The sequence below is a fragment of the Triticum dicoccoides genome, chromosome 6B (assembly GCF_002162155.2).
Source record: "Triticum dicoccoides isolate Atlit2015 ecotype Zavitan chromosome 6B, WEW_v2.0, whole genome shotgun sequence".
NCBI classification, from domain to species: Eukaryota; Viridiplantae; Streptophyta; class Magnoliopsida; order Poales; family Poaceae; genus Triticum; species Triticum dicoccoides.
Genome location: NC_041391.1, coordinates 365,806,202 through 365,816,428, shown reverse-complemented (window position 1 = coordinate 365,816,428; position 10,227 = coordinate 365,806,202).

The window sequence follows — 10,227 nt, the reverse complement described above, 5'->3', positions numbered from 1 at the left end:
CTGCCTTTGCTGGCGCCGCCCGCTGCTCCGGCGCCCTGCCGTGGCCGGCGCCCCGCCATGGCTGGCGCCCCCTGGTAGCCTGGGCGTGCGCCCAAACGGCCCAGCGCCCGCGCGCCCGTAACCCGCTCGCCCGCTAAGCCGCCCCTGGCCTATGACATGTGGGGCCTGGCCCCAGAATGTTTAGAAAAAAAAGAGAAGAAAAGAAAAAGGAAATAATATAAAAATGAATTAATAAAATTATTAATTAATTAATTAATTAGTGAATTAGTTAACTTAATTAATCTTGTTTAGTTAACCTAATTAACAATTGTGAATTAATTAAACTGTAATTAGATTAGTTAAATCCTAATTAGAGTAAACAGAGTGTGACATGCGGGACCCACATGTCAGACTGACCCAGTCAACTCCCTGTTGACTGTTGACATCATGCTGATGTCATGATGATGTCAGCATGCACTATTCTGGATAATGTTAGAATTAAATAATTAAATAAATTCTAAAAATGATTAAAACTTTAGAAAATCATATAAAATAAATGTAGCTCAGATGAAAATACTTTCTATATGAAAGTTGCTTAGAACAACGAGACGAACCCGGATACGCAGCCCGTTCGTCCGCGACGAACCCCTAACATATCAAACTCACAACTTTCCCCCTCCGGCTCCTCTGCCCAAAAACACGAAACACCGGGAATACTTTCCCGGATGTTTTCCCCCTTCACCGGTATCACCCACTACCGCGTTAGGGCACACCTAGCACCGCTCATTGTCACGTCACGCATCGTCATGTTTATGTTTGCATTGTATTCATTGTTTCTTCCCCCTCTTCTCTCGCTAGACACCGAGACCGACGCTGCTGCTACCCAGTACGACTACGGAGTTGACGACCCCTCCTTCTTGTCTGAGCAACCAGGCAAGCCCCCCCTTGATCACCAGATATTGCCTATTCTCCTCTATATTGCTTGCATTAGAGTAGTGTAGCATGTTACTGCTTTCCGTTAATCCTATTCTGATGCATAGCCTGTCATTGTTGCTACAGTCATTGATACCTTACCCGCAATCCTAAATGCTTAGTATAGGATGCTAGTTTATCATCATTGGCCCTACATTCTTGTCAGTCTGCCTTGCTATACTATTGGGCCGTGATCACTCGGGAGGTGATCACGGGTATATACTATATATACATACATACATACTATACAGATGGTGACTAAAGTTGGGTCAGCTTGATGAGTACCCGCAAGTGATTCTGATGAGGGGGCTGAAAGGACAGGTGGCTCCATCCCGGTAGAGGTGGGCCTGGGTTCCCGACGGCCCCCGACTGTTACTTTGTGGCGGAGCAACAGGGCAGGTTGAGACCACCTAGGAGACAGGTGGGCCTGGCCCTGTTCGGCGTTCGCGGATACTTAACACGCTTAACGAGATCTTGGTATTTGATCTGAGTCTGGCCATTTGGTCTATACGCACTAACCATCTACGCGGGAGTAGTTATGGGTATCCCGGCGTCGTGGTATCAGCCGAAGCCTTCTTGACGTCAGCGACTGAGTGGCGCGCGCCGGATTGGAACGTAAGCCTGCACTTGTATTAAGGGGCTAGTTCTGCTTCCGGCCGCGTTCGCAACGTGCAGGTGTGCAAAGGGCGATGGGCCCAGACCCCTGCGCCATAGGAGTTAGACCAGCGTGCTGACCTCTCTGTTGTGCCTAGGTGGGGCTGCGACGTGTTGATCTTCCGAGGCCGGGCATGACCTAGGAAAGTGTGTCCGGCCAAATGGGATCAAGCGTGTTGGGTTATGTGGTGCACCCCTGCAGGGAAGTTAATCTATTTGAATAGCCGTGATCTTCGGTAACAGGATGACTTGGAGTTGTACCTTAACCTTATGACAACTAGAACCGGATACTTAATAAAACACACCCTTCCAAGTTCCACAGACAACCCGGTGATCGCTTTTCCACAGGGCGACGAGGGGAGGATCGCCGGGTAGGATTATGCTATGCGATGCTACTGGAGATGCTACTTGGAGATGCTACTTGGAGGACTTCAATCTACTCTCTTCTACATGCTGCAAGACGGAGGCTGCCAGAAGCATAGTCTTCGATAGGACTAGCTATCCCCCTCTTATTCTGGCATTCTGCAGTTCAGTCCACTGATATGGCCTCCTTACACATATACCCATGCATATGTAGTGTAATTCCTTGCTTGCGAGTACTTTGGATGAGTACTCACGGTTGCTTTCTCCCCCCTTTTCCCCCTTTCCTTTCTTTCTGGTTGTCGCAACCAGATGCTAGAGCCCTGGAGCCAGACGCCACCGTCGATGATGATTCCTACGACACTAGAGGTGCCTACTACTATGTGCAGGCCGCTGACGACGACCAAGAGTAGTTAGGAGGATCCCAGGCAGGAGGCCTGCGCCTCTTTCGATCTGTATCCCAGTTTGTGCTAGCCATCTTATGGCAACTTGTTTAACCTATGTCTGTACTCAGATATTGTTGCTTCCGCTGACTCGTCTATGATCGAGCACTTGTATTCGAGCCCTCGAGGCCCCTGGCTTGTATTATGATGCTTGTATGACTTATTTATGTTTTAGAGTTGTGTTGTGATATCTTCCCGTGAGTCCCTGATCTTGATCGTACACATTTGCGTGCATGATTAGTGTACGATTGAATCGGGGGCGTCACAACACCCCTGGAGAAATCCGACCTCAAAATTAGAAACATGTTTTTCTCTTCAAATGCTTGCTTCACACGGAAAAAGCCTTACCCGCCGCGATCTTCCTTGCCTCTTGGATCTCCTGCAGGGCGCCTTGGGTTTCCCCCCGGGCATCGCATGCGTCCTGATGAGCCTTGGTGAGTTCGGATTCTTTCTCCATTATACTCTACTCCAAGGTCTCGCATTTCTTCACAGCCTCTTGAAGCTCTCGCTTAGCTTCAATAACCCTGGCCTCATGTTGCTCACAAAGATCCTGCTCTACGGCTGCCTTTTTCTCGGCCTCGGTCACAGCCTTCTTAAGAGCCTCGACTTTGGGCATTGCCCCTAGAGAAAATCACAAAACATATTTTTACCGTACTAAAAATTTGTTCGCACTAAACACGAGCAAGGTTTGTGCATACCTTGTTTATCCTCCAACTGCCTTTTCAACTGGCCAAGTTCTTCCTTGGCCCACTCCAGACTTTGATTCAGTCCAGAGACTTCCGTAGTATGAGAGGCGGCAGTCGCTACAGACGCCTGCTTATAAAAGAAGAGAGATATATGCCATCAAGTGAGTCTCCTACGAGTATAAATTTGATACTCTGTCCGACTCTTTCTTTCATCGAACAGTGTATCAGGTGCTACTATCTATACTATGACACTCTTCAAAACCCCATAAAACATACCTCAAAGCCCATTATAAGGCTGACGCAGGCTTCATTCAGTCCACTCTTAGCGGACTGAATCTTCTCAATCACCACACCCATAAGGGCGCGGTGTTCATCGACGATCGAGGCGCTTTTCAGCGCCACCGATAAAGTATCCATCACCTCTGGTTGGGCAGAGGTTGCCGGCGGAACAGGCACACCCCCTGCAGCTGAGGGAGGCAGCCTGCCTGATTTTGGAGCCATATTGGTCTCTGAAATTGCGTCCGGCTGGGGGTCGAATTCAGCATAGCCCCCGCCGTCGACGTCCATGGGGGCCTTCTCTCCCATGTGTTCGGCCCCTAATGTTTGACCTCCTGGCACCGCCTTTACGATCTTCCCCCCTCCTTGGCCTAGGTCCTTCTGGGACGAAACCTTGGTGTCATTCACATGTTTGGGGGGAGGGGCCTTCGGGGGTGTCCCACTCTCCATAGCATCCGAACCCAGCAAATCCTCCGACGAGGATTGTTCGGTGCGGGACCTCGTCGGACTGCAAAAAAAGTATGGATCAATGATTAAAAACGTCATGCCATGGTGAGAGCGGATGCGTAAATGCGTTCGGATATTATATACTCACGAGTTCACCAGGGGCTGGGCCCTGGGATCCCACTCTGGGATGCTATCGGCGGCGGCAGTGGACTCCTCCGGAAGAGGAGTTTTTCCCCTCTTAGGCGACTCGGCCTCCAAGGACGTGGATGCCACCCTCTTCGTTCTTCCTCCCGCTGGGGATTCGTCTTCCTCCTCCTCCTCATCCTCTTCGGAGGCAGAACGGGCATTGGAGTCTTCGGATATTGCGCCCGAGGTGCCACGGCGACGGAGGCCGCCCCTGGTCTTTTTTGCCTCCTTCTCGGCCTTCTTCTTCGGCGCCTTGTAAGGCGCCGGGACCAGCATCTTCGTTAGAAGTGGGCCGGCCGATTCTTCAGGCAGTGGGGCCGGACAGTAGATCCGCCCCACCTTCTTCGTCCAGCCCTAGGAGAGTTGTGGAAAATACATTACGCATTTCCCTTGGGTTATGCGAATAAAACTTATAATGACTTACCGAACTTGCAGGGCGGGACAGTTGGTAACCACGGTCCTCGGCTAAGTCCGGCCATGATTTGCCGTACTTGAAAAGCACCTTCCAGATGTCTTTGTGCGAGGAGCCAAAGAGCTCTTCCAGGGTCTGGTGCTTGGCCGGGTCAAATTCCCATAAATTAGAAGTCCGATGTTGACAAGGAAGGATCCGGCGAACTAACATCACCTGGACCACATTGACAAGTTTGATATTCTTGTCTTCCATATCCTTGACGCGCGTCTGGAGCACCGACAGTTCGTTGGATGAAGCCCAGTTCAGGCCCTTCTTGGGCCAGGACGTAAGCCACAGGGGGGCTCCGGATCGGAACCCGGGAGCAGCGGCCCATTCCGTGCCGCGCAGCTCAGTGACGTAAAACCACTGCTGCTACCACTCTTTGACGGAATGATTAAAACTACCTGTTGGCCATGTGACGTTGGGCATCTTGCTCACCATGGCGCCTCCGCACTCGGCGTGCTCGCTGCTCACTACCTTGGGCTTCACATTAAAGATCTTCAGCAATAAGCCGAAGTGGGGTGAGATGCGGAGAAAGGCCTCGCACACGACGATGAATGTCGAGATGTTGAGGAAGGAATTGGGGGATAGATCATGAAAATCGATCCCATAATAATACATGATGCCGCGAACGAATGGGTGGAGGGGAAGCCCTAGCCCGCGGACAAAATGAGGGAGGAATACAACCCTCTCGTGGGGCTCCGGAGTAGGGACGATCTATCCCGCCGTCGGAAGACGGTGGCTGATTTTCTTGGCCAGATACCCGTCCTCCCAAAGCTTTTTGATATCCTTCTCCCGGACGGTAGAGGCCATCCACTTGCCTCCTGCTCCAGATCCAGACATTTTGTAATGCCTTTGTGGACGGAGAAGACAAACGCTTGGGCACTGTGGCTCGAGCGATGGGGAATGGATGAGCAGAGGAAGAAGAAGGCGTGGGCAAAAAAGGGAGTCTTTACCCCCTTATAAAGGCAGCAGGGATCCTGCGCCTCCCCACATGCCCGGTAAACTCGCTTATTCCCCGAGCACCGCGTTGATGGCGCGGTTGGATTATCCACACCCATATTGATGAGAATACCGTGATAAGGGGACACGATCTCTGCTTCGACAGGATGTGCCAATAAAACCGCCTCGCGATATGCGCGGTAGCAGGTTGGGAAACGGTTCGAATAATGGCCGGACCGCGGCGTGATGTCACGTCGTGAAAAGTTGTCAGCAAATTAGATTTGTGGAATATTGTACTCTCTACGGTGGTATGTGGAATTTGTTTTGTAGAGCCGGACACGATCCTTGTGTTCAAAATCTTCTATGGAGTATTCGGAGAAGGAACCCGCCTTGCAATGCCGAAGACAATCTGTGCGCCGGACTCATCGTCATTGAAGCCTGGTTTAGGGGCTCCTAAGGGAGTCCTGGATTAGGGGGTCCTCGGACAGCCGGACTATATACATTGGCCGGACTGTTGGAAGATACAAGATTGAAGATTTCGTCCCGTGTCCGGGTGGGACTCTCCTTGGCGTGGAAGGCAAGCTTGGCAATTCGGATATGTAGATCTCCTTCTCTGTAACTGACTCTATGTAAACACTAGCCCCCTCTGGTGTCTATATAAACCGGAGGGTTTAGTCCGCAGGACAACAACAATAATAATCATAGGCTAGCTTCTAGGATTTAGCCTCTACGATCTCATGGTAGATCAACTCTTGTAATACTCATATCATCAAGATCAATCAAGCAGGAAGTAGGGTATTACCTCCATCAAGAGGGCATGAACCTGGGTAAACATTGTGTCCCCCGCCTCCTGTTACCATTAGCCTTAGACGCACAGTTCGGGACCCCCTACCCGAGATCCGCAGGTTTTGACACTGACATGCTGATCTCCCCAACCAGAAACCCCAAGTCAAACCTCACCGAGTACTCCCCCACCTCAAGTCACCAATCCGGTGCTTGTTGATGATGACGACTATGTGGTCCATCCAACTCCCTCTCCACAGGTGTCGCCCGCATTTCGCAGGCTTCGCAAAGGACCAAGGCCACAAGTTGCTCCATCGAGCGTTCGAGAAGGAGAAGTGCAACCCAACTCAGTAGCACGACAAGTGTTTCTTGAAGCCACTCCTAGTATGAATGTCTCTGAGTCTGAAGCCAAAGCTGCTGAAGACATACCGGCTGCATCAGCCGATGAAAATCAAGAACCCCGTGAAGAAGAAGAATGTGTTGCCACACCCCCTACCAACCGAGAAGATGTTCTCGAGGAGAACGTGTCTATGCCTGACCCTCCAGCTACTCAAGTGGAGGTTGAAAATACTGAGGCGACCACCAACAACACTACTTAAGCCAATGATGTTGTCATGGCTGAAGCTAATGTGGTGCCTGCAGTGAACATGGTGTCTGAAGCCAATGATGCACCTGCATTCAATGTGCAACCTGACGCCCTTGTCAATGCCACTGCTCCTGTACCACCCCCAAGGACACACACCATTGAGCAAGCATTTTATCAAGGCGAGCTTGTCACTGTCAGATGGCCCATTCTGGTTCCTCCGCCTGCTCCCGGGCCTCAATTTGATTATCATGTGGAGCACAGGCCACAAGTTCAGAAGCCAAAACCAAGGCTGCCAAGGTTTCCAGGTACTGCATCTGCGCCAAGATCATTCAACATCAATGGCTTCATTGCACACAACACTTTCTTTGATAAAGCCAAGAACCCATATTCCAAGCCAAGAATATCATCTAATCAGTTCTGGAGTTATCAGCAGCGCAATTATTACTCCCGTGTCCTATACAATCAAGGGCGCATTTTTCCTCATATGCGTCTTGACTGCGAAGCCGTTGCTGGACTGCCCTGTTTGGAAGAAGCTCTAGACTGCTTCAGTGATGCTGGCCTTCTGCAGTTCGTGTCTGACAAGGAAAATTGGAATGAAGAGCTTCTGCTACAATTCTATGCAACTCTTCACATTCGTGGCTACAACAGGGATCCGAAGATATGGGTCCTTGAGTGGTGATAGGCAATGTACACCATGAAGCCAAAGATCTTGATCTCATTGAGCTTACTGGCCTATCCACTCCAGGTGAACTACATGAACCTGGTTGTCAACTCCACCGCAATGCTTTGGAAAGCATCTTCCAGAAGCCTGAGCCCAACATGAGCCAAATGCTGAGTATGATGAAGCCACTGCCACATGATGCTGAATATCCCAGGGAATTCTTTGTTGAAGACCTAGAGTATCTGCCCCGCACCATTTATCACATTATCAGGCGAACTCTATGGCCCATCAAAGGACATTCTTCCTCAGCGAAGCTTGAAGGCTCAATGAAGACATTGGTCTTCTATATTCTCAATGGCATCAACTTCAATGCTCATGATTTTTTCATTCGCCAATTTGCTGCATCTGGCTCAGATATCTTTGGTCTAAAATTCTATGCTCCATGGGTAATGCATCTGATCAAGCTTCACTCTGTTGTTAACTATCAGCCCTTTGTGCGCAACCATCTCATATTCTTGCCAGAGGTTGATATGTCCATCGAAGCCATATACCCAGAGCCTGCCAAGGAGGCAATTTGTCTTCACAATGTGGATCATCAGAGTTTCTCTCAACACGTTGTAGGAGTTCATGCTGCCACTCGTGTTTATCCTTTGGCTGGAAATACTCGTGCACCTCGGTGTGCCCGTACTGAAGCCACTGAAAGCACTATTGCTCCAAGGCCTCGAAAGAGATCTCGTGTGCTCAGTAACCGATAGCTTCTCGTGGCCTTGCATCAGAAACACGATAAGCATCATTACTGGCTAAAGAGTCAGATGCAAAGCCACTTGGTGGATGTTAATCGCATTCGAAATCTTGCCACCAAGAATGTGTTTGTCACTCATGAAACCTTTCGGAGGTCATGGAAGAGTCTGACTTTGCTTAGTGCTGAAGCTGATCTTCAAGATGATGGCTTCACAGAGAGATTCAAGTTTGATACCACTCCTCCGAGGAATGCTGTCTTGTGTCGGACTTCATCACTCGAAGATTTTGAGTACTCCTCCTCCGTGGCAACTGTTAATGCCAGAGTCATTGATGACGATGATGATGCTACTTCACCACCTCCAACTTTGGTGCATATCGACACTGCACCAAGTTCGTCTGCACCACCAAACCTCAACGACGACCCTGCTGCCTCACCTACTCCTCATGGGAACGAGTAGAGGCACTATGTCTTCAAACCTTTTTTGGTCCTTACTGACAAAAGGGGCAGAAGCATATGAGTTGATAGTCTTCAAGTGGGTCCATATGGGTGGTTGCTATACTTTTGCCAAGTGCTTACAACTCTCGCTTTTGAAACATTTGGTTCTTTGAGTTGTAACACTTAAACTTGATGGTCGTCTGCTACTTTTTCTACTATTTTGTGATGCGATGATAAATTCTGCTTGTGCAATGATAAATCTCGCATGAAGTCATCTTGCAGACGTCCATTTTTCATTATGCATATCATTATCCTAGTTATATTTTCTCATGCATGATGTATTGTCTTCGTATGTTGAAGAGGATCTTCACAAGTACAACCTGCCATGTGCATTTGCATTCCAAAGCAAAAAATTTATATGCACATCTTTAGGGGGAGCCTTTTGCCACCTATGAAGACAATATCTTTACAATTTCACATACTTTTATCCCCGTTGAAAACTTCAACCGGTTTGTCATCAATCACAAAAAAGGGGGACATTGTAAGTGCATCTAGTGCCACCCCTAGTTGGTTTTGGAGTATTGACGACAAACCTGGTTGAGGGACTAATGTGTTTGTGAGAATTGCAGGATAACATAGGTAATAGTCCCTCATTGATTCGGTTTACCTACCGGAGATGACCCCTAAAAATGTGTGAAGACACTGAAGACAATGGTGGTCCGTGAAGCTATTCACGGTGAAGTCTATGACATGAGAAGACATCGCATGAAGACTATGGAGCGCGAAGACTTAGTTGTTTCGTTGTTTCCTTTTCTTCTTTGTTGAGTCATAGGAACCATCGCACTATTAAGTGGGGTCCTAGTGAACAAAGTCAGAGTGACTAAAGTGATGCTCAACCAAATCCTATGTCTTCGAGCGAAGACAATGAGTGCAAATCTTATCCAGAGTCGGATGAGTCAGTTTTACTTGTAGCCCAAGTCAAGTTTCCGTGTGTGTTTGAAATCTGACCGTTGGTACACATGTCAGTTGCTTAGTGACCCAGGGTCATTTCGGACAAATCAGGTCGGGTTGCCCCGTGGATATAAATAGCCCAACCCCTACACCATAAATTGGTGGATGCTCAGAGTTAGTGCACGGCTTTTGTCGTTTGAGAGCAACCCACCTCCGAAGAATTTGAGGGAGAATCCTTGCGAGGACAAAGCCCAAACCACGCAGAGCCCAAAGAGTGTTTGGCATCACTGAAGTCCTTCTGTCCGCGTGATCTGAAGACTTGTTACACTTGAGGCCTGTGAATCCTCCAGCCGGTTAGGCGTCGCGTTCTGAGCATCCAAGAGTCATCGTGGATTGCTGGTGAACGAAGTCTGTGAAGGTTTGGAAGTCTACCTTGAAGACTTACCAGAGTGATTGGGCGGGGACTAAGTGTCCTTAGCTCAAGGGGAATAAGGTGAAGATGCGGTCTTCTGAGTTAAATCTCAGCCTCCCTAACCAGACATACAGTTGTCACAGCAACTGGAACTAGTCAAACAAATCACTATCCTCTCCAAGCTACTGGTTCTATCTCTCACTTCTCTTTACTTATAGTTTGTCTTCGTGAAGTCATCGCCTGCTTGCATTATCTGTTTGA